The sequence below is a fragment of the Podarcis bocagei genome (assembly GCF_964188305.1).
Source record: "Podarcis bocagei genome assembly, chromosome: 9".
NCBI classification, from domain to species: Eukaryota; Metazoa; Chordata; class Lepidosauria; order Squamata; family Lacertidae; genus Podarcis; species Podarcis bocagei.
The window spans coordinates 32,914,268-32,940,409 of NC_138134.1; the positions used below are offsets into that span (position 1 = coordinate 32,914,268).

The 26,142-nt window shown below is 41.2% G+C and overlaps 1 long non-coding RNA gene across 6 annotated transcripts in view; it reads left to right on the forward strand.

The window, feature by feature from the left end:
- The window catches only part of LOC308595179, an 89,523-nt gene that overhangs the window by 705 nt on the left and 62,676 nt on the right, over positions 1–26,142 (forward strand). For all 6 annotated transcript variants that reach the window (XR_014011867.1, XR_014011868.1, XR_014011869.1 and 3 more), the window contains exon 2: positions 8,555–8,593. This is a non-coding gene — a long non-coding RNA (uncharacterized lncRNA). The remainder of the gene's footprint in view (positions 1–8,554; positions 8,594–26,142) is intronic.

The window sequence follows — 26,142 nt, forward strand, 5'->3', positions numbered from 1 at the left end:
GACAGCATCAGTTGGTTAGAATGGTAACACCAAGGTAGCAGGTTTGCTCCCGATACGGGACAGCTGCATATTTCTGCATTGCAGGTGGTTGGACTAGATGATCCTCAGGGTCCCTTCCAACTCTATAATTCTAAGATTCTATGATCATAGGAAGGCAGCCCATCATAATAAAGAATAGCATTCAAAACTACTGTGGGTTCCTTCCTCTGTTTCCATCCTTGTCCCTTTTTTATGTCAAAATAAAAAAATTTCTTCCAGTAGCACCTTAAAGACCAACTAAGTTAGTTCTTGGTATGAGCTTTCGTGTGCATGCACACTTCTTCAGATACACTGAAACAGAAGTTGCCAGATCCTTCTATATAGTGAGAATGTGGGGAGGGGTGTTACTCAGAAGGGTGGTGGGAATGGGAGATAGGCAGATAGCTGAGAGAGCCTCTTGACGACTCTTAACGACTGTAATAGGTCTTACAGGAAAAGGCAAGGGGTGGGAAGGTGAGAAATGGTTTAGTTATGTATAGTGAGATAAGAATCCAATGTCTTTGTTCAGCCCAGGTCTTTTCATGGTTTTAAGTTTGGTAATGAGTTGTAATTCAGCAGCTTCTCTTTCCAGTCTATTTCTGAAATTCCTTTGTAGTAAAACAGCTACTTTGAGATCTTGTATAGAATGTCCTGGGAGATTGAAGTGTTCTCCTACTGGTTTCTCTGTTCTGTGATTCTTGATGTCAGATTTATGTCCGTTTATTCTTTGGCGTAAGGTTTGGCCTGTTTGTCCAATATAGAGAGCTGAAGGACACTGTTGGCATTTGATGGCATACACAATGTTAGACGATGAACAATTAAATAGTCCCGAGATGGTATGTGTGATGTTGTTGGGGCCAGTAATGGTGTTGTCCGGGTGTATGTGGCAGCAAAGTTGGCATCTGGGTTTATTGCAGGCTCTGGTGCCAGTGTCTGTGTTAAGTCTGGTTGTAGTATTATTGTGGGTTAGCAGTTGTTTAAGATTGGGTGGCTGTCTGTAGGCAATGAAAGGTCTTCCTCCCAGAGCTTGAGAAAGAGAACTGTCATTGTCCAGGAGAGGTTGTAGATCTCTGATGATGCGTTGTACTGTTTTAACTTGGGAGCTGTATGTGATGACTAGAGGTGTTCTGTTATTTTCTTTTTTGGGTCTGTCTTGCAGCAAGTTCTCTCTGGGTATCAGTCTGGCTCTGTTGATCTGTTGTCTAACTTCATCTGCTGGGTATTTTAGTTCTGAGAAGGTTTGCTGTAGATCCCTTAGGTGAGAGTCTCTGTCTGTAGAATTGGAACAGATGCGGCTGTAACGTAGTGCCTGGCTATATACAATGGACTGTTTGGTATGTTTGGGATGGTAGCTGGAGGCATGTAGATATGTTTGTCGGTCAGTTGGTTTGCGGTATAAGGTGGTGTCTATGCGCCCATCCTGTATTTTTATAGTAGTGTCCAAAAAATGTATTTCTTGCATAGATTGATTCATTGTAAGGTTGATTGTGGGGTGAAAATCATTAAATTTCTGGTGAAAGGTGTCCAGGGTCTGTTGACCATGTGTCCAGATGATAAAAATATCGTCAATGTATCGCAGGTACAAGAGAGGTTTGAGTGGGTAGGAGTTCAGAAAACGTTGTTCTAAATCTGCCATGAAGATGTTGGCATACTGTGGGGCCATGCGGGTGCCCATTGCTGTGCCGCTGATCTGAAGAAACAGGTCATCACCGAATTTGAAGTTGTTGTGGGTAAGGACAAATTGGCAGAGTTTAGTGGCAAGGTCCGCTGTGGTTTTATCTTTTTTATGTGTGTGACTTGCATCCTAGACAATTCCGTGGTCAAATACATGTAAACTACTGAGTGAGGTGGCAACAATTTGTCAATAAATTGTTTTGGTGCTTGAAATATCTGTGCTGTAGTAATGCAAATGGGCGGGTTGGATTTGTATATGTTAGAGTTGTGCTAAGGAACAGTTACCCAGGTCCCATGATCAGTGCTGGATTTACATATAAGCTAAACAAGCTATAGCTTAGGGCCCCACTCTCTTGGGGCCCCCAAAAAATTTAAAGGAAAAAAACCACTGGGTGTACATTTTCCAAAATATAAGATGATAAACAAATAAAATAAAGCCTACATACAGTTAGAGCTTAATAATTATTTCACTATTAATATACTTCTTAATTGTATTTCAGTTCAACCCTTAATTTGTTTTTTTTAATAAAATATTTATTAAGATTTTCAAAGTATTACAAAATAAAAATAAAAAAGAAGAAAATACAAAATAAAAATGGTTAAAAACAACTCAATCTTTCCATTACTTATTTTTCATTAGCTTGTTTCCCGGACCTCCTCACGCCTCCCTTTTTTGTATTCCAGTTCGATATGTTGGTTCAGCAAATCCTTACACTCTTTGTTTATCCTAGTCTTTAATCTTAAAATATTGTAATGTTAAATTTTTACCTATTAATAATCCATTTTTCATATTCCCTTATAGTATTACAGCTGAAAACCACTTAATTTCTATCCAACATCATTCTAACATTCATTAATTTTACAATATTTCTGTAGATAATCTTTAAATTTCTTCCAATCTTCTTCCACCGACTCTTCTCCCTGGTCTCGGATTCTGCCAGTCATTTCCGCCAGTTCCATATAGTCCATCACCTTCATCTGCCATTCTTCCAGAGTGGGTAGATCTTGTGTCTTCCAATACTTTGCAATGAGTATTCTTGCTGCTGTTGTGGCATACATAAAAAAGTTCTGTCCTTCTTTGGCACCAATTGGCCGACTATGCCCAGGAGAAAGGCCTCTGGTTTCTTCGAGAAGGTATATTTAAGTACCTTTTTCAATTCATTATATATCATCTCCCAGAAAACCTTAATCCTTGGGCACGTCCACCAGAGGTGAAAGAATGTACCTTCAATTTCTTTACATTTCCAACATTTATTATCGGGCAAATGATAAATTTTTGCAAGCTTGACTGGGGTCATGTACCACCTGTATACCATTTTCATAATATTCTCTCTTAAGGCATTGCATGCCGTAAACTTCATACCTGTGGTCCATAACTGTTCCCAGTCAGCCATCATTATGTTATGTCCAACATCTTGTGCCCATTTAATCATAGCAGATTTCACCGTTTCATCCTGAGTATTCCATTTCAACAGCAAGTTATACATCTTTGACAAAATCTTGGTTTTGGGATCTAACAGTTCTGTTTCCAATTTTGATTTTTCCACCTGGAAGCCAATTTTCTTGTCCAAATTATATGCCTCCATTATCTGATAATAATGAAGCCAATCTCGCACTTTGTTTTTTAGTTTCTCAAAACTCTGCAATTTCAGTCTATCTCCCTCTTGTTCCAGAATTTCCCAATATTTCGGCCACTTGGCCTCCATATTGAGCTTTTTCTGTGCTTTTGCTTCCATCGGTGACAACCATCTTGGGGTTTTATTTTCCAATAAATCCTTATATCTTATCCAGACATTAAACAATGCTTTCCTGACAATATGATTCTTGAATGCTTTATGTGCTTTGACCTTATCATACCACAGATATGCATGCCATCCAAATACGTTGATAAAACCTTCTAAATCCAAAATGTCTGTATTTTCAAGAAGCAGCCATTCTTTCAACCAGCAAAAAGTTGCTGATTCATAATAAAGTTTAAAGTCTGGCAGGGCAAATCCACCCCTTTCCTTTGTATCTGTTAATATCTTAAATTTTATTCTGGGCTTCTTGCCCTGCCAGACAAATCTAGAAATGTCTCTCTGCCGCTTCTTGAAGCAATCCATTTTGTCCACAATTTGCAATGTTTGAAACAAAAACAACATTCTAGGCAGTACATTCATTTTTATCGCAGCAATACGACCCAGCAGTGAAAGCTTCAATTTTGACCAAATTTCTAAATCTTTTTTCACTTCGGCCCAGCATTTTTCATAGTTGTCTTTAAATAAATTCCCATTTTTTGCTGTCATATTAATCCCCAGGTCAGTTCAACCATTACTTTGATAAAATACATATTTTGTTATGTGCAAATGGCTTTAGATACCCTTTAGGTCCATAAATTACCATATAGCATATATTCAACACAAAAAACAGTGACAATTTGTTGTTGACAAAGGACAGCTGGATGTATAAAGGGCCCCATTACCTTCAGTAGCTTAGGGCCTTATCAAACCTAAATCCAGCCCTGCCCATGATGTAATTGTATATTGGATACAACTTGCATTACAGATGGATCTGGCCAGTGTGAAAGTGTTTGTATGGCATCAAGGTCAGCATTGTGGTTCTGTGCCATGGAGTTAACAAATTTTACAGGTTCCAGCTGCAAGCACTTTGACCTGGGATTAAACCTTACGGATATCACTGTGTTTTATTTCTGTATAGGAGTGTGCTGTATATTATTGAACCTTACAACTCTTCAGTTTCCTGCTGTGATGGTACTGGGGATCCAACTAATCTCTCCCCCATTAACTTAATATTTACAGTCTTTACAATACAGCAGCGTGGCGTCAAAACTCAGCAAGCTCAGGCTGAAGCAAAATTAAACCATTGCTCACTTCTTTTATTAAAGACTACTTTTTTCTTTTGTAGATTAACCTGATACTTATTCTTGGCATTTTGGTAGCAATCTCCCCAATAATTCATAGGCAGTATTTTAGAAAAATCTATTTTCAGAAATGTAGCTATGCCAACTTATTATTATTGCTCTGTTGCTTCTGTGTTTTTTGGAGTAATATATTTAGCTTGCATTAGTAGAGGGGTAGAATATGTGCTGTACTTTTAAATCCTATGCACTTTGCAGAAATCTGTGGTTTCTGATACACCTGAAAATCCCTTCCAGATTATATTTTATTTTAAAACCAGAGTAAGTTTTGTGTGAAGAACAATATGGCCTGTAAAAGAAGTTTAAGATTTATTCAATAATGCTAAGAGGTTCAGCTTGACACACCTGAAAAGCAAAGTCTTAATTTGTTTTCCAAATCTGGCTGAGCTCTGCCAGCAATGGGAGCTATTTCTGCTGTCTGTAAAAATTGCTGTGTATCTCTCCGTAAAAGGTTTAAGCTGCTGTAAAGTTCTCCACAGAGTACAAATACCCCAGATATTTCAGGTGATCATCTTTACATGATTTTATTGAGAGTACAGATTATTGAATATTGAGATAGATAATAAAAGTATAAATTTTCACAAGCTTCGTCTAAAGACAATACTTGGCTAAGGCTGCAGTCTTAATAAGCACACTTACTAGTGAGTAAGCCCCAAAGAGTATAATGGGACTTGCTTTCAAGTAGATATGATTATATTGCAGTGCACATCAAATTATTCCTGATTCAGTTTCTCACACTGTAATTTTACTCAGCAGTCCATGACAATGTATCTTAGCACAGCATTATCTATTGAAAATCTATCTATTCAATAGATAATGCTGTGCTAAGATACATTGTCATCTCAACCCAATATGTATTCTATATATATAAAATCTTAAACAGGACCACTCACTCCTATTAGGAGGTGAGATTACATTGCAATATTTTGCTGTAGGTCCCACTTGTTATGGGAGATTATCTGCCTTTGCCATATCCAGAGTTGTGTGTTACCCTCAGCCTCTGTTGTATAGCTTAAAAAATTTCAGGTTTGGCATTAGTAGCTGTTTAACATTATGTAAAGGCTTGGCCTAATACCTTTTGTTGCCTAAGATGGAGCAGGAACTGGTGCTTCCCCAACTTGCTCAAGTCAAGGTGCATGCTATCCAAGACTGCTCAGCTTAGTTTGATACCAGAGGCAAATGATCCAACAGGTTAACCTAGTTGCAGCAGTAGACAACATTATTCTTGTCAGCGTTGGGTATCCCTAGTGGCAGTTCAGCGGCTGCCATATAAATTTCCCATGATGCCCTTGGTAAAGTAGAGAAACACTGCATTGGGGAAATTAAATTTGGGGCTCCTGACTGTGCCACTGACCACTGGGAAGGAAATGGTTTGAAAGTGGACCAAAGGGCTGGATTTAGCAAGTCATGGGCCTTGCTATGGCACAAAGCCGCAGACAGGGATGCCATGTGTTGATCACAGGCCTGGCTTGTCCTTAACGTTGTAATGCTACATGGTTGGGCTTAGTCACAAAGAAGCAGGTTTAGGACTGCAGCCTTAAACTAGCTATCTAGGCTAACTGTCCAAACCCTAACTTGGTATTGTTTTCAATTTATGATATATTTGGGAAGCAATCCATTGGTTACCAATCTACTAAATATTTTTGAAAGCTGTTTTCTGTACATTTTGACACCTCATAAGATAACGTAACCTTGGGTCTGGAATTTCCTGGACATTTAGCCCTTGTAAACAGCGCCTGGGTAGAAATAGCTGAAATGTCTGGGAAAATCCATATGCAAAAAAGCTTCATAACTTGGGGCAAAACTAGAGAAGCTCAACAGTTTCTGTGTGCCGATTTTTACTTTTTGAAATATGGCAACCCAAATTTTGCAGTACTGTTCCTGAGATCAGTGGTGTCTATGGATACAATTGAACACCTTTTGAATGATGGACTGAAACTTTCAAAACTGCACTTATTTTTGGTTTCGTGGCATTCTGGAGTGACACCAAGTACAAGGTTGCTATTAATAAAGTAAAAGTTTTGTGCTGGTTAAGTATATGGCTAAGATGGGATGCAAACACACAATAAGAATTTGCAGAGGGACCAGTTGTGTTAGTTGGTTGCAGCAAAAACAATAAAGAATCTTGCCACATGACTCTTTGTTGTTTTAAGAATTGTGTGTCTAGGCCAAAATATGGAAAATAGAACGCAAACCTGCTGGTTTTGCTTGCTGTTTGATACAGTCTAATTGATGGTTTAGTGTTATTATATGGCTTGCTTGCTTGTTTTTAGCTGTATGTACCTGCCTTGAGACAGCATGGTGAAAGGTAGGCAATCAATCAGTAAACATAGCAATTGGAAACTCTGTCAAAATTCTGTAAACAGAGGCTTAGCTAATGCAGCCTAAATAAACTTTGAAAATGCTATGCATCCTCTTCATCCTCTTCCTTGAGCCATCTCATGTCATGGAATTGTAGAGTTGTACCCAACTCTAGTCATCTAGTCCAACCCCTGCCATGCATTTCATTTCAGAACTGGCTATATAAGCATCATACAAGCTGACAGAAAGAAACCTCCCACAGGACAAGTTTGTCATAAAGAATAAGCAGCTACCAAGCTGGACTGCTTTATTTACACAAATTTCAGAATGTGTCTTGATGCAAAACTTTGAATAAATACACCACGTGTTCATTCTGTAAACATTAGTATGAAGAATTGCCAAATGTAGAAACTCAGTTACAAACTAATGTAGGTGGGGTGTTTTTTGTTTATATTTGCTACTGAATCATTTTTAAATGGTACTGTAATAGCACACTGGTGCCTTAGCTGAACTGTTGAACTATTGTAACCTGAAGGTGGCATATCCCATTACGAATCTCATAAGCCATTTAGGTCACTTTTCTGTAGAAGATTTAGGGCTTGTATCTCTACCAGGGCTGCAGGAACACAGGCTCTCTAGCTTTGCAAACAGTGAACTGGATCTCACTGTAGATGTGATCCTATAGCTTAAAAGGCCACTGACATCTTTGGTGGATTCAACTGGAACACTGTCTTCTAAGACTCAATAAATTATTGTACAGATCTACTCAGCACTGGTATGACCTCATTTAGCTGCCTATTTTTAGTTCTGGGCATCTGAGGAGAGTTGCAAAGATACTGAAGAATTTTACAAAGCAAACCCTATGAACACAGGCTGAACAGATCCATTTAACCCCACTCCCCCCAAAAAAGATTAATGTTACAATCCTATAATACTTTCCTGAGAGCAAGTACCATTGAACCCAGTTGGACTTACTTCTGAATAAACACACTTTGGATTGCACTGTGAGGAAATAGGGGAGGGTCTGCTTACAGACTTTAAATACTGTACTTAGGAAATTAGAAAGAAGATAAATGACAATAGTTCAGAGTGTCTTAAGAACAGAACAATTCACCAATGCAACATTGGGTGCCTGCTGTCAGTGCAGCCCTTGTTCTTCCATGGAACTTCGGGAGGCAGTGGTGCAAGCGTTTTCTATTTCTTTGTGTCTTGGTACGACCTCCCTCAGCAAGAAGTTCAGTGAATACATTTATAAGCCTTTTTTATAAATTAGGGGCTGCCACACAAACTTGTTCCGAACAAATATTCTGAACTTCTTGAAAAAGACGTCATTGATGTTGACATGCTTGAAAGCCAGCCGAGTCATGTAGTGGTTAGATCCAAACTAGGACCGAGAAGATCAGGTTTCAAATCCTAATTTTGCCATGAAGTTCATTGGGTGACATTCTGCTAGTCCCCATACCTCAGTCTCATCTACTTCACAGTGTTACTTTCAGGATAAAATAAAGAGGGAGACTAACTACCCTGAGCATCTTGGGAGGACCAGTGGGAAGTTTTTTGTTTGTTTGTTTTTACAATCAATCATGTTCATTTTATGAAATAAATAAAAATAAAGTAATGTAATGTACTATTTATTTTTTGCAGGTGATGTGTCAAGTCCACTGGCTACACTGAGAAGCCGAGGTAGGGAGATTCAGTATGTTTCCTTGCATGTCAAAGAATATATTTAACAATTTCTTCTTCCTCTTTGTCTTTTGGTTAATAAAGAGAAAATTAATCTGCCCTAGCAATGCAGTTAAATTAACTTCATATGGAGTAATTAATTTCAGGACTTGTGGTTGCTTTCAGGTAGTAGAGTCCTTGAGGATGCTGAAGCTCCACCAGGCTCTTACTGCTTCAAACACATCCATTTTTAGTGGCCAAACACAGCCTGTATATAATACATACCTTAGTGCACCTTTTGCTAGCCTGGTGCCAAATATGACTGCATATTTGTTTGTTTTCTGATTAACTAGATAAAGGGATTTGGTTTGGTACAGCAATGACTGAAACCAATTTCTCATCCCAACACATGTGCCTCAGTTTCAGTAACAGTGATAATCTACAAGACCTGGAAAAGAAAATACTGTTCTCCAATTCAGTTTTCAACTCTGATCCAACCAGGGAGGGTGGTTCTTGCTTTCTGTAGAAAGTTAATTTGCCTGTTCAAATTTCAGCCTATTTAGTTCGCTCTCCTCTTCTGTCAATATTGCCAGTTGTTTGATTCACTGAAATTAGGCTCAAGAGGCTTTCATGCATTATTTTGCTTGAGGGGATAATAAACTATAGGATTTGTGGTCTTAAGAACAGCATGTCTGTTTCACTCAAAGCTATACCTGGTAAGGGCTGGTGAGATTGCAGGAACTGGCTTGGCATTAAAGGGTTAACTTGTTAAGATACAGCTGTGTTGGCACAAAAATGTCTAAATGATCTGGAAGTGCAGGTATCATAATGATTGCAGATGTGACAACAGTTTTGTTAGAAAGGCCAGGATGAACAGGTGGTGCATTGATAAAAGGATGGATAATTTTGGTGTGGCTATTGGAATACTCAGGGCAAGATTTAGAAAGATTATGAAGCTAAAGAAACACAACTGTCTGCCTTTCTTTCCCCCTTTTCCATTGTTTGCTAATTTTGCTAACAAATATGTGATGTGATTGCTTTACATTGAATTTGATTCATTTTCATATAACACAAGAAAGCAATTGCCAACAGCTAGATTCAGACTTGTTTTTCTAAGCAGCTGATTTCAGTATTCTGTTTACCAATTAGTGCCTTTTTTCTTCATTATTTATTATTGTTTCCTCTGTCTTGACATGGGGATTATAATCATTTCAACATGCTAATAAATGATTGGGAAGTTTGTCTAGTTTCATTTTAACTTCCATTGATTCTAATGATGGCTTCTTTTGTTAAGATAATATTTTAATTTGCACTTCAATACAGCCTCCCTTTTGTGGAGCTCAAATAGTTCTGCAAGTATTAATAAATTCAGTCTCAGGAGAGTAAAATATTATTGTCCTCATTTTACAGAGAGGAAAATTACTGATGCACAGTAAACTGTCCAGGTACAGAAAGTCTATGACACAGAAATAAGGTTAGAATATTAAAGTCTTTCCTTCCCAAGCATCAGTTACATCATATGTACTCCCTTTTCTGCACTTAGCCTTAGGCTGTTATGAACATGTCGACTCTTGGGGGTTCAGCCTTCCACCTGCACCACAGCAACTGAACGTGAACAATCAGCATATTTCACTAATTCAGGCTTCCTGCCTTTCCTTGTTGCAAATTGAAAGACTTAAGGAATAAGGAGAAGAGCTGTGTGCGGCAGCTGATTGAGAGATGCACTACACACATCTGTTCTTTAGGCTAGAGGAGAAATAGATTGCAAACCGAATCTTGAGTTCCCTGCATGCTCGGGTGACTGGTGTACATAAAGAGCACATGTTGAGGATCCCATTTATCTCAACGGAAAGAGGCAGTCCTCATGCACCAAGGAATGGGAGCATTTTGCCTCCCTCAAATGAAGTGAAATGAAATGAATGCTGTATACACATAGAACACATCACTGCAGCCTTTGTCTCTATACAATGCAGAATCTGAGAGTGGGACTGCAGGTTAGGCATGGCAGAGGATCAATGCAAAGAAAATAAGATTATTTTTTTTTAAAAAATGTTGCTGGTTCAACATTAAATGGAGGCTTTAGTGCCGTTGCCCCAGCTCTGTGGAACACTATTCCAATAGAGATTCAGCAGGTATCTTCTATATTGACCTTTAAACATTCACTGAAGACCTTTCCTTGCATCCTTGCTTATGAAGACAGTTAAGATAAAAAAAAAAACCACTTTCTGTAATACTAGGTGGTGATCTGCTTCAATATATATTTTGTGGTTGTGTATTTTGTATATATAATGGTTGACATTTTGTATGAGATTGTGGCGCACAAGTATTTTTATAAATAAAACCAGTATAACCTACAAAGGATCTTGTGGCATGCTAAAGACATTATACTAGCAAATTTATTGTGGCACAGGCTCTTGTGTGCCCATGCTCACTTCATTAGATCCATGGAATGTTGTCTTCAGTTGGCAAGTATAGGTACAGCGGGGTTTAGAGAGAAGAAAATGTCAGCATGTTGTCATTTCTTCCTGTTTCATTTCTGAGGTGTCTCTTATCTGTTCCTGGGCTGTTCTTTGCATTCCTAGAGCATGTGGTCTTAGTTTATCCCTGTTGACTCTTCTATCTCCTGCTCCTAAATGTGTAGATTTTGGGTCTCGGATAGACATTTGATACATTTCCATTAAAAAACACAGCAGAGGCTTGCCCTGATTTTTGCACTGGAGAGACTTTTGCTTTCCTCTGCCTGCCAAAAGGAGCCACTGTGATTCCTTTACTTGCCTCCTAATATATCTTGACATATGCTCACCGCACTTTCTTTTTTCTTTTTTTGGCCTCCGTTTTTTCTTCCATGTTCTTCCATGTTGACATTCTTGTCATGAAGTCTAGCCCACTAAATTCTTTCATGACTCATACCTTTTCTCTTTCTGAATTCTCCTCCTGCAACATCACCTCTAGCTCACCCCACATTTCACTGTCTGTTAAAAGCAATATGTATTTCTTCACTCTTGGCTCTCTGTAGACTGCAGGCTGCCAATCTTATGATGTGCTTTTTTTCCACAATACTGTGCTGTTGTTAAGACTTTTTTTAGGAGTGGCGGGAATGAAATAGAAGGAAATGTCCTCCAATTTCATTTTTAATTTCTTTTAATTCATTGGATTGCTGTCCTCTGCTTAATGTTAAGCACTGATGCTTAGCATCACTATAATTTTTGTAATTAGTATCCTGATTTTTAGAGAAAGCGGTACTATGTTATTTGCTGACTTACACTTTAAATTGAACAGAGCATTCATCTTTACCCCTGAATAGAGGTGTAACAAACATGATAAGCAAGATACAATAATCACTAGGACCTCATACTAAATATTTTGCACTTTATCCACTACTGCATAAAACTACGGTTAATTGCATATTGCTGAGGACTGCGTGTAAATGCAGGGTTGCGTTGCTATATACAGTGGTACCTCGGGTTAAGTACTTAATTCGTTCCGGAGGTCCATTCTTAACCTGAAACTGTTCTTAACCTGAAGCACCATTTCAGCTAATGGGGCCTCCTGCTGCCGCCGCACAATTTCTGTTCTCATCCTAAAGCAAAGTTCTTAACCCAAGGTACTATTTCTGGGTTAGCGGAGTCTGTAATCTGAAGCGTATGTAACCTGAAGTGTCTGTAACCCGAGGTACCACTATATTGTCAAGTAAAGCACAGAAACTTCATGGGAGTTCTGAAAGAGTTATTAGAATAGATATAATTTATAGCAATATTTTTTCCGCCCTTTTAAAGCTGAAACTGCTGCTTCAGAACCAACATGATGCCCATAGAGGCCTTCCCGAGCATCCACAGAGTCACCGCCCCCTGCCCCTTCCACTGCTGAAATTCGGTTTGAAATAAGCATTCTATACTAGCCAATAGAGTAGGCTGTGCTGTGTGCTTGGTTGCAGTGTGTGTGTGTGTGTGTGTGTGTGTGTGTGTGTGTGTGTGGTATCCAAAGCTGCCCATGGACCCCAAAAGGTTGGCAAACCCTGTCCCCCCCAGTAATCCATGCTTACTTGAAAAATCTCAGTGAACAGGACTTACTGCAACTAAAAGTGGATGTGGTATTCCCACCATGAGTTTCCTTTTCATCTGCTTCTGTGACTGGTTCGTGTGTTGCTCTGCGGACAGTTCTAGTCTGCCATAGGAACATAGCAAACCAGCCTAATTCTGGGTCAGACTATTGGTCCATTTGGCTGAGTATTGTCTACACCAGTTGGCAGTGGCTACCCAAGATTTCAGACGGGAGCCTCTCCCATCCCTACCTGGAGATGCCTGGGATTGGACTTGGGACGTTCTGCATGAAAAGCAGATGATTTACTGCTAAACTTTAGAGGGGTCAAAAGTTGGGCTTGCCTTCTGTAGCAAGGTTGTGAATCCTGCAGGGGTACCACTCAGATCCACAATAATGGTTTCCCATTGTTTTTCTCCTTCCTAATGAGGTTCCCAACCTGGGTCGTGGTGCTACCTCCTGTAAGCTTGGTGTTGAAGGGTGCATTTGGCCTTCTGTAGGAAGCTCCTTTGACCATCACAGCCACACCATACATTTAAAAAGCACATGACTTCCCCTACAGCATCCTGGGAACTATAGTAATTTAAAAGTCCTGGGAATCGTAGCTCTGTTAGGGGCTAAATTACAGTTCTCAGGATTCTTTGAGGAAGCCATCAGCTATACAGTGGTACCTCGGGTTACAGACACTTCAGGTTACAGACGCTTCAGGTTACAGACTCTGCTAACCTAGAAATAGTACCTCGGGTTAAGAACTTTGCTTCAGGATGAGAATAGAAATTGTGCAGCGGCGGCAGAGGAAGGCCCCAGTAGCTAAAGTGACACCTCAGGTTAAGAACAGTTTCAGGTTATGAACGAGGCTCCAGAACGAATTAAGTTCTTAACCCGAGGTACCACTGTAAAACCATTTAAATATATAGTATGAATGTGGATTGTTCTTGTTTATTTATTTAAATGTCTAAACCGCTCTTCATCCGGATGGATCCCAGCTTGGTGTACAACGACAACAAAATGCCATATAAACCAAAACATAATTCTCTATCCCATGAAGGTGGAAATTAAAGAAACAACAACCAAAGCCAAAAAGCAGTCACCAACTAATGCAATGCCTTTCAAATGTCTAAGCGAACCCCAAAGTCATAACCTGCTGCTTGTTCTACCACACAGACACCAGTACAGAAATGGTGCATGCAGTATATTCAGCGTGGAAGTGTTTGTAACATTACAGGACTTGAGCCCTTCTTCTGGGAGGAGCTGTGGCTTACAGGTTTGATGTGATACTTCCTAATTACTGCCTGGTTGCATTGGAGTGCAACTGCACATACTTCCCAAATGGTCCTTGCCTTTTCCCTGGCAACAGGGTGGTTACTAGCTGCTATCTGTAATGGGTCTGCCAGGGAACCCTGGAACTTGTGACGGCATGGGCTGTTGTTCCCCTGCTTACTAGCCTGTGGTTTTAGCTGAACTGTGGGCCCTTACTGACTCTGCACTCATCCACTTTGTGGGAATGTGTCTGGAATAATTTATGCACCATCCCCTTCCCACATTATGCACCATTGCCTTCCCACATTCAACCACACGTTGATCGATGCCTTCTGTGCATGGCTGTTGGGAGGCTTCTGCTGGAGTTATGTCATGATTGCAAAAGAGTTGTAAGGATGCTGTGAGAGTCCCTGTTACTGCTGCTGTATCACGTCATTTCTCCCACTGCTGTTACTGTGTATTTGATGTTGCTGGTGGGAGAGAGCAGCATGTTCCTACTCCAGCTTAAGCTCAGGTATAGGGGTGGCCACGATTCAACCATAGAATTTGTTTAACCAAGTGTCGTGTTTTGGGATGTCACTAATACATCTCCCCGTTTCTCTGTACTCACAGCCATTCTTACTCTGAAGGAGTGTCATTTTTTGGATGAGTCAGTAAACACACACCCCTGTTTTCCTGTCGTCACATTATTTTTTCATCATGTTTTCCATTTAGACAGAACATTCAATTTTTGAGCTTCCACCCAAACATTTACTGGGTGGATGTGTTCTAAGCTCCATCAGCATGACCTTATCCTGCCATTACTTTATACTGACACTTGGATTCTAAATTAGCCTGGATGAAAGTCTGATTGATTCAGTAGAGCATATTTCCAAGTAAATGGACTTCGTATTACAGTCCTAGAGTTCATCGGGCTTTTCCTAAAGAGTTGATTTTGTAATCAATGGTTCTCATTTCAACTAAAGTTCTTCCTGCTTAAGATTTCAGATATGGATGGGCACCCATTCATTACTTGTAAGTAGGTCTCATTGGTTTCTAGAACTTCCTTATATCTGACACTGTATGTGTTACAGAAATTGGGCATACACTGTTCATCTTTTTTTAAAAAAACCACACATGTACATTGTATGAACAGGCATACAGGTTCAGCCAATGAAAATGGATGCTGGAAGCTTCAGGACGGACGAAAGAAAACAAATAGTTAAACTTTGGAATTCTCTCCCATAAGAGGCAGTGATGGTCACCAGCTTGGTTTAGACAAATTAATGACGTGTAAAGCTATCAGTGGCTACTATCCACAATGTTCTCCGTCCAATATCAAAGGCAGTATGCCTCTAGATACCAGTTGTTTGGAAGCACAAGAGAGAGAGTGTCATTACACTCAGGTACTGCTTGTGATCTTCCCATAGGCCAGGAGTTGCCAACCTGACATGCAAAGGCACCATACAGCCCACAGTGTCCAATGGCAGGGCCTCCAGACTTAGACCTGTCATATATATAAAATAAGTCTCTAGCCCTCCTAGAAAGATAATTACAAAATGAAATGTGCAGATAGCACTCTAAGCAATTTATTTGAAATGAATGAACCTGGTGCTCCTCTTGCTTTGTGACTAGTGCCCTCAGCATCTCTAAATTTCAAATGTGCCCCCAGGCCCCAAAACGGTGGCTATACAAACACTATAGGCATTTTGCTTGACCACTGTGAGAACAGAATGCTGGACTTCATGAGCTTTGGTCTGACTCAGCAGGGATTGTTTTCTGTTCTTAATATCTAATTTCTATAATGTATGAACTGGCACAGCGTGTGCCTAAGATTGCAGCCACTTTTTCCTGTGTTTCAAAGACAAGCTAATATTGCAAGTGCTTTGTTGTTTTGTCTCATAGTCAGGATAATATAATATGTGGCTCATAGATCTAACGGGCAGATTACCTATGAGGCTGTCAGCAAGTAAATATCAGTAGGGATAGGCTGCTGGTATTGAAGGAGAGAATGAAAAATCTAAATCTGTTTTAAAGCTGAGGTTTGGAGCAAATAACAAAAGTATTCTTCATGCTTATCTCTCCTTTTCCTTCCTTACAATGCACCATGGCATTGACAGATGTATCCTAACCAGGCTTACTCAGATATTTGTTCCTTTGATCCCTGTGGAAACTACAAAGTATGCTTGGGATTGCAATGGGTCTCTATAGCCCTACAGATTGGCAACAATAGGAGTGGCATGTTTTGCTTCAACTGCTGCAGCATCCTAACTAGCCTGCAGTGCCTGATCCTCATGTGTCAGTAAATTATGTGAATGAGGCAGGGGGAAAACAACACACACATAGTCATAGGTGCTATGTTTGGGCTTGTAGGTTATGAGAAGCTGGAACAAGGAGATGTGACTCAGGGTCCCATCTCTCATCCCAAAGGGGAATGTTTCAAAGGCATCAATACACATGCCTGCTTGACGCACAAGCCAGGGTGGAGACCTGGAGAAGCAAGGTAGAATAAGAAATTATACAAGAAGCATGGTCAAATCAGGGTCAAACTACATGCTACACTTAATGCATAGTGTGCAGCTATATAACGTCTTTTAATTTATTTGATTGGTGTGCTCCATTCTACTGAAGCCCTGCCTGCCTCCGATTTTCATGTTCTTTGGTCAGCCTCCAATAGGGATAGTGAGGGGTCTTGATGGAAAGATAAGGCAGGAATTCTGGCAATTACAGATCCAAACTGGAGTAGGCTTGAAGAGTTTGGGGTCCAATCCACAATGGAGCAGAAGGTAGAACCTAAAATCCAGAGGCAAACCTCTCCCCAACCCATTTTTGGAGTTCATTGCATCGAAATCAATATTTCATTGTCTGCAAGATAGCACTTCTTTTCAAAGCTGAATTGTAAATAAGAGACCCGAATGCATTATGTATAGAGGTTTATGACGGCCTCCATCCTCTTTTAAAAGGGACTTTTAGCAGGTTTTATTTCAGTCTTCAGATTCCAGTTCCAAAGGAACCTTGATTTAGTACAGTGCTTGCCTATGTGCCATAAGGTCTTTTCATCAAAGAGATTGCTGAGAAAAGGATTTCAGAGAAATAAATACAGCCATGAATTGTGCGTAAAAGGTGAACAGGGAGCTGTTATATGGCTGTACTTAGATAAAAAGAACTAGAGGGCATATCAGGCAAGATATTTAAGACAATGCTTGATGGGAATGAATGACATCACATCCACCCTCTGATTTCTAATGCTCTCCATTGCCAGAGAGACGTGATAAGAAGGCTGAGTGGCCACTTGGTGTGACATGGTGCTATTCCATGCAGATTCAAACATAAATGCAACCTTATATGCTTTCCTGAATTACAATTCAGAAACAGAAAAAGATCTATGCTTCTTGTGGACGTCAAAGACTATGGCTAGTAAAGTGAGTCTGATCTAGTATCACTGGTGGGTGAATCTGTTAGTTTCAGTTCCTCTCTGTTCCTCATTTTCCCAATCTTAAATTCAGTTCTCCACATTTCCACATCTATTTGTGATTTTTTGTGCAAATTTCTCCTGATGGACCTACTTCTGTATGCAGTTTTGTCCAATATACACATTTTTTGCAAAGCAATTTCCCCAAATACAATGCATTTTAATATTATTTTCAGTAATATGTGCATTTCCCCCCCTACATTACCATAGTCTATACATTTTCATACATGGCTGAAGAACTGCACTGCAAAATTTGGAGAAGTGTGAATTTTGAAGAATGGCTGTGTTTTGATTAACATATTGTTTCAGAAAATGCAAATGAGGCAAAGTTTGCCTTTAAATGCAGACTAAGTCAAATTTCTGCCCTATCCCTACTCATAAGTAAGTGCCACTTGGTTCTGAATTACCGTATTTTTCACCCATAGGACGCACCGCCCCATAGGACGCACCTAGTTTTTTTTGGCGGGGGAAATAAAGGGGAAAAAATTATTTCCCCCCCAGGCGCGGGGCTGGCACCGGGGAAGCCCGAGCTTCCCGCGACCGCAGCCCCCAGAACAGGCTGCTGCCTGCAAGGCTTGCGGACACCTTCCCGAAGCATGGGGCGTCCTCCAGAGGTCGCCCTGTGCTTCGGGATGCAGGCTTCCGCCCCAAGCCTTGCACGCCTGGCGGGACCTCCCGCCGGGCGCGGGAGGCTTGCGGACACCTTCCTGAAGCACGGGGTGTCCTCCGGAGGGAACTCCCCTGGGCTCGCAAGGCTTGCGGATAGCTTCCTGAAGCCTGGAGAGCGAGAGGGGTCGGTGCGCACTGATGCCTCTCACTCTCCAGGCTTCAGCGAAAGCCTGCATTCGCCCCATAGGACGCACACACATTTCCCCTTCATTTTTGGAGGGGAAAAAGTTCATCCTATAGGGCAAAAAATACGGTACTCATGGGAAAGTGTGCATAGGATAGTAATCTTACTTTTCAATCCTGTCCATGTTTACACAAAAGTAAGTCCCACTATGGCTGCATTCACACAGCAATTTATTCTGTTTTCCTGATGTTTTCCTAACTGTTAATTTTTGCTTTATATTTGAGCTTACACAAGGTGTAAAATTCACATCTGGAAATATAGCAGAATGCGTTACTTGCTCTCAGAAAAAAAGAGTTTGCAAATAACAAGGAAGGAGCATGAAATTTGAACTATATCCCGCTATATTCCTGGAAGTGGCTTTTGCACCATGCGAAATGTCAGAAAAACAGAATAAACTGCCATGTGAAGGCAGCCTATGTATCAAGGTACTGGACCCCTTGCCCCTGTGCAATTGATGTATGGTGCTTACTTCCAGGAAAGTCTGCATAGGGCACAAAAGGGCACGACTCCAGACCTCCCCAAACATTGATATAGAACAAATGCTTAGATAACTTTGGTGGCATCATTTCTGAGCAGCCAGCACATTCAGTTCAAGCAGTCAGTCAAATTATACTAGCTGCCCTTTTTTGCCTTCATAAAAAAGCTTGACATCCACAAATTGATGTTGTGCTAAACCAGAGCATTTGCTTATGTCTGCTTCCTGTGAAGCCACAGCACTTCACCAGCACGTCTCGACTAAAACATAGTTGTTGGGTTTTTTTTTTAAAAAAAAGAGGATTCATGCATGTATTCACTAGCAGGAAAATCTCATTTATGTTGAAAAGTTAGAAGGAGCTCAGTAATCCCCATGGCTCTCTTCTCCATGAAGTAGAAACCTGCCTGCATTTTCTTGTTACAAAGCTGCTGAAGAGACACATGAATGACATGGTGATAGATGCTCCATGGAGTGACTAAAAGCCTCCTCCAACTTGCAGGTGACCCTCCTTTAACAATTACTGGGATAGTGAAGCCACCGCAGAGTTGTTTGTTTTTGGTGTGTCTCTCTGTGTTGAATGGACTGGCACATCACAGACAAGCAGAATGATTGAAATTCATGTCCTGGCTCAACTCAGGTAAACAGTAGAGAGGGAAGGAGGCTTGTAAAGGCGTCTCAATAGGCTAAAGTGGAGGTTGGGAGCCTTGGATCTGGGGGCCAAATGTCACCCTCTAGGTTTCTTTATTTGGCCCCCAGGCCACACTCTCCTTAAATGCTTTTGCCCAGCTAAAATTGAACTGTGACAATGCCCTTTGGTTGCTGAAAAAGAATGGGGATATATGAGTTATAGAAACCTTTCAATTTTGCATGGCTATAGTGTAACCTCTTGTACAAAGGTACAAGTCACATCCATTGCTCTGTCCACTTTTGAATCTGGACCTGCCCACCACTGGTAGGTGGCCCTTGGAAGGTTGAGCATAAGGGAATGTGGCCCTCAGCCTCAAAAAGGTTCCCCATCCTTGAACTAAAGTGTAGGATCCTAGCTCCAGGTGATAAACGGTGTCTAGAATTCCAGCTGATTCCATTTGTGCAGTTGTGTGGATGGGTTCTGCAAGAATCTGTCTGGAAGCTTACAATTATCCCTGTTCTCATGATGAACTCATTCTTGTTCTGGTAACCCAATCCCAAAGGAAGATGGCTGGAAACGAAACCAAGACTTGCTTCTGCAAAACCAAATGGGCATCCATTTGCATTATTGCAGTGCTCTATCCTTGGGCCTAATCCAGATGTTGCAAAATCCTGTAGCTACTAGAATAAAGGGGGGCAGACTATCCCACTGGTGCTCAAAAGCTTACACTGGCTGGCGATATGCTACCAGGTTCAAGGTTCTTGTATTCATTTACAAGACCTTTAACAATTTAGGTTAAGGATACCCCAAAGGAGGGCCTAATCCCTTATATCCCTTGGAGTCACAGTTAGTGCCTCCCTGGCTCAGATGCATGGATCATATCCACCAAGGGCCGAACATTCAGGATTGTGGGCCCAATTTTGTGGAACTTCCAGTTGAGATCAGACAGGCCCCTTCCCTGTAGAACTTCCAGCACTTATTACAGACTCCCCCCCCTTCCAGCAGGCATTTTAACTGTTTAACTGTTATAGTTTTAACGAAATTTAGTTTTTCTGAATGTCATTTTCTATACACAACTTAGACATGGTTGTAGTTAAGTGGCACATAAATTGTTTAAATAAAAATATCACTACAGACCCCTCAATCTTCACTTATTTGGTCCTTGGGCCTGAAAGCAGCCTAACAAGGTGCCAGTGTCATGTAGTGGCTAGAACATCTCTCCCTGGCCTGACCACAACTACAGGACTGCTACAAAGACAAAATGGCACCAGGGACGGGGTAGAGATCTTAGAGGAAAGATTGGATATAAACACAATAAGTCAATAAATACAAAATTCTTATCATGCCTAGCCCTGACTTTGTTCTGAGTCCTCAGAAGGTGAGCCAGAAACACCACAGGTCAATGACCTTAAGGAACAGGCAGAGCCAATGCGAGGATCCCCTTGAGGGATCCTCCGGGTTGATAATTTATGAAGAACCTCTGAAACTGTCGGAAGAAGAGGTGGAGCCACACACCCCCAGTCCTCGAGAGTGCCAGCTCCAAAACTTGGGGCCCAGGCCAAAGAGCAATGACACAATATACCTCTACAGACCCAGAGGAGTAGGTCTACTCCTGAGTAACAAATTCCCGAGACTTGTCTGTTGACTGTGGTTGTGGTTAGGGTGTGGTTTTAGAAGGGTAGAGTAGAAGATAAGGTCTCCCTCTTGGGCCTTACAGTTGCTGCTGGAAACAACCCAACTCTGGTTCCTGTGTCAACTTCCCCCGCCTTGTTGAATTCCCTGTGACTTTGAGCTGTTTCCTGACCTCGTTTCTGAATCTTGTTTTGGACCCAGACTGCTTCTTTGTGCTTGATATGGGCTTGTTGAGGCTACACTGCACTTTCATAGAATCATGGAATTGTAGAGTTGGAAGGGACCCCAAAAATGGTCTAGTCTACCCACTGCAATGCAGGCACCTCAACTAGATCATACATGACAGGTTGCCATCCAACCTCTGCCTCAAAACCTCCAAAGAGGAAGAAAACACAAGCTCCTGTGGGAATCTGCTCCACTGGCAAGTTGCTGTCAGAAAGTTCTCCTTGATGTTGGACTCTCTTGTAATTTGAATCCATTGATTTGGGTCCTAGCAGGATAAAACAAGTTTGACTCATCCTCCATGTGACAGTCCTTGAGATATTTGAAGATGGCTGTCATATCTCCTCTCAGTCTCCTCTTTACCAGGCTAAGCATACCCAGTTCCCTCAACTGTTCCTCATAAGGCTTGGCTTCCAGAGCCTTGATCATCTTGTTTGCCCTCCTCTGCACACGTTCCAGCTTGTCAATAGCCTCTTAAATTGTAGTGCCCAGAAACGGACAAAGTACTCCAGGTGTGGTCTCATCAAGGTAGAATAGGGCAAGACTATTACTTCCCTTAATCAGGACACTGTACTTCCGTTGATGCAGCCTAGAATAGCATTAGTGTTTTCCCCCCTGCTGTATCACACTGTTGACTGACGGGTGGCGCTGTCGGTTAAACCACAGAGCCTAGGACTTGCCAATCTGAAGGTCGGCAGTTCGAATCCCCGCGACGGGGTGAGCTCCCGTTGCTCAGTCCCTGCTCCTGCCAACCTAGCAGTTCGAAAGCACGTCAAAGTGCAAGTAGATAAATAGGTACCGCTCCGGCAGGAAGGTAAACGGCATTTCCATGCGCTGCTCTGGTTCGCCAGAGGCAGCTTCGTCATGCTGGCCACTTGACCCGGAAGCTGTACGCTGGCTCCCTCGGCCAGTAAAGCGAGATGAGCGCTGCAACCCCAGAGTCGGTCATGACTGGACCTAATGTTCAGGGGTCCCTTTACCTTTAAGATTTGTTACTTGTTTTTGAGAAAACCATGCTTTGTATAGGTAATCACACCATCATTTAACTGGTAGCAGAGCATGAGAGGGCACTAAGATTGCCCTACTTCTCAACGTGTAAAAAAAAAAGCTGCCCCTCCATTTTCATATAAATGATATTTATATGAATGCCCCTCCATTTTCATATAAATGTGCACATTTAAAATAGTTCTTGATATTGAGCTAAGTGGTGGGTGGGGTGGAGGGGCTGGGGTGGGGAGATAATCTGGTCCTTTTTGTCATTTTAACCAGGTTAACTAAAAGCAGCCAGAAAGTAACCCTGATTACTTCATGAACCTTTTTATATATTTTTTAAAAATCATTGATTTATGAAAGCATTTTATTTAGAAATGTTCATCTTTTCCTGTAAGGATGAAAAAGCACCTGTTTTTAATGTCTATTAATTATGGATCAAAATAATAACAACCCAAACATTTTTGTAGCATGTGTGATTTTTATATTTCCGTGGCACCTTCTGTTTTGAGATATATCAGGGAAATCTTGAGAGTTATTTTTAATCAAAGGTTTTTGTTGCATGTTAAGCAAGTCAGTTGTCAGAGAGGGAAAAACCCTTTAAATAGCTTCAGCCGTTGGCTTTTTGAATGGAAAAATATTACAAATGTAAATGGGATGCAGATTGTTTTACAGACTACTTAGAGACAGGGGAAGCGATTAAAATATTCAGATTTCATGGCTGCATTTCTTTACCTGTCAAATGTCAGGAGCACTGTGGAAAAGTGAGAGCAATCTCACTACAAAAACATTACAATATTTTGCCTAAGTAATTAGTGTATCTGAACTTGAGTTTAGGTTCATGTGCCATTTTGCCTTTAACAAATGTTGTTTAAAAACCTGGAAAGATTTGGAAAGTAAAAAAAAAATATCTGCACCTGGATCTGAAAAGACCACAATGTAGGCACCAAGGAAGGGTCTCTGGGGAGAACATTCTGCAGCCAGGGTGCCACCACTGAAAAGGCCATCTTTCTGGTAGCTGCCAATCGCACCTCATTTGGTGGTGGTGGTGGTGGGGGGGGCTTATCTTCCTGTTTATCCTATGCATGTTTATGCAAACACAAGTGACACTTTGTCTAATTGAGGCTGACTCCCAGTGTGCATAAGATTGCAGCCTTAAATCACAGCTGCTTCCTGCGGTACCCTGTCAATCCCTTTCAATTTTCTTCTTAACATCTTAAACTTCTATAATTCTTTCTTGGCAAATCCTCCCAAATCCTTTTTGCCTTTAAAAAAGAAAATTAACTAATGGCTAGAAATGCTTGTAGGCCTTTGATATCATGCCCCTGACTGTTCTTTGGTATGTTGACTTGGAGGGCTTAAGCTGCTTTTTCAAATAACACGATTTGCATACAAGGCTTCCATACATTGCTTTGAAGATTGCTTTGAAAAACTTCCCCAAGAAATCAGTTCCTTTGCAGTGGTTCCTCAGTTGAGTGAAGCCTTACTATGAGTCGAGCAGTAGAGTTTTTTTTTAAATAAATAAATAAATAAATACAGTGATGTTAATTGGAATAACGTGTGATTGAGCCTGTGGTGTTTGGGAACAGACTGCCTTATAGCAGAGTTTGCTAGCCGCAGTCTCTGTGGGTACCAGTGTGCCCGCTAACACCTCCTAAGGCACCTATGAAAAGACTCAGTTAATATCTTCTCAATAATCTATGTGCAAGATAGTAGGAAAACCCACACCTCTCTCCTCCTCCTAACCTGGCTAAGATGTATTTTTCACATTTAACCAGATACTCATCCATTACTCCTCCCCTTCCTTTTTGGCTCATATCTTGTGATGGTGTAGCCACAAAACATCCTTCTTATGGCTCATAGTGAGTAATCTGTGGGCTCAATAAGCCATTGTTGCCGACACAAGTGATGAGCATAAAGTTGCAAAGCTGCTGTTTAAGCTGAGGTCTTTGTGTGTACATGGTGCTGATTTCCCTGCACCCTTCCATTTGTTTACTTTATTAGTTGTTGACTTCTTATTTATCTGCACCACTGTGGGTGTGCTTATTTCACCCAGAAGGACTGGCTGGCTGAGACACCAAAGATCGCTCTGTTGTGTTGCTGATTCTGCCAGCTGGTGATTCGGCAGTTGAGTGGTCTTTATTAACTCTCTCCAGTGTGACCATCTGCAGCTTACTGCAGCACATAGATTTACCACAAGAGCAGTAAATTTCCAGTGGAGCTTGTTGCTGATTGAAAATACAACTCAAGCTTGAGCAATATTATCCCCGCATAAAATTGTCAGCTTTGAAATAGTTGACCCGACATTCGGATCTCTCTGCATGTTGAATATCAACATTCCTGGATAGGCAGCTGGCGGTGAAGAAGGTGGATGCAAACCCAGTGCCTCTGTGGTATTGGAAAAGGGTTGTAGCTCAGTGGTAGAGCATCTGCTTTGCATGAAGAAGGTCCCAAGTTCAAACCCTGGCATCTCCAGGAAGGGTTAGACCCTTTCCTGAAATCCTGGAAAGCTGCTGTCAGCCAGTGTAAACATTACTGAGCAGGATGAACCAGTGGTTTTTGTATAAGCCAGTGTGGTGTAGTGGTTAAGAGTGGTAGTCTTGTAATCTGGGGAACCGGCTTCGCATCTCCACTCCTCCACATGCAGCTGCTGGGTGACCTTGGGCCAGTCACACTTCTGTGAAGTCTCTCAGCCCCACTCACCTCACAGAGTGTTTGTTGGGGGGGGGGGGAGGAAGGGAAAGGAGAATGTTAGCCGCTTTGAGACTCCTTCGGGTAGTGATAAAGCGGGATATCAAATCCAAACTCCTCCTCTTCTTCTTCTTCTTCTTCTTCTTCTTCTTCTTCTTCTTCTTCTTCTTCTTCTTCCTTTATCCCTGTTCACATTAACGCAACCTAAGGTAGTGACCCTCCATCACATCCAAGGTTGCTTCCAGACTACTTGCTTATTGAACATTCATTCTGATTTGTTTGCAGGGAGGTTAGACCACACTGCATCAAGCAAATGCTATATTACACTTTCCAATGCATTTCCTCTTCACTTACCGTATAAAGTCCAATTTTGAAAGGAAGCAGGTTTGTTCCTCAAGAGCTCCAAATCGACCTGAATTTTGCAGTTATGTGATTGAATCCTGCCTGAAAACAATGACTGTCTGGAAGTGCCCTTAGACAATGGTACAGACTCCATTGAGCAAGGCTTTAAGAAGGTTTTTGCAGTCCTCCACATGATCTTCAAGATTCCTTTGTTTGAGAAGGGATTCACTGGCTGCTTTAAAACGCCAGTCCTTAGTGAAGACAACACCATGTGAAAATGCTCTCATTTTTCAAGAAAGGACAGGTAGGTAGGCTGGCTGACGCTTTGTTAGGATGTTTTAACAGCAGGGTTTCAGGAGTCACCTCAAGCCTGTGATTTGCAGGCAGACACTTGTTTCTACAAATCCGCAAAGCGAGAGATGTTCAAATTGGGGGCAAGGGAGGCCTTGCACATCCCGTTTTTCAGAACGAGGGAGAGACAACAGGAATAAAGGAAGTACTTACCTTTTGTGTGTTTTCTGATATTGTAACTATATGTTTTTTCCCAAGTTTCTAAGAGCAGCCCTCCTGAGGCTGTCATGGTGTGTGTGTGTGTGTGTGTGTGTGTGTGTATATATATATATATATATATATATATATATATATATATATATATATATATGAGAGACTCTTATCAAGCTGTTGAAATGTTTGGAAAATATATAACTCATGTAGCTCTTTTGTTCTTTTGTCGGTTAATGAGGGCACCCTGTTGGGGAGGGGGCAAATTGTAATTTGGGTTCAGGTGACAAATGAGTAAGGATTGGTTTGAGGCCGTAGCTCAACAATTATACATAATGTGCTTTGCATGCAGAAGAGCCAAGGTTCAGTCCCTAGGAATGGAACCAGGAAAATACTGTTTTCTGAAACCCCTGGAGAGCCGTTGCCAAGTCTGTACAGACCATGCAAAGCTAGATGGGCTCAATGGTCTGACTTAGTGTAAGGCAGA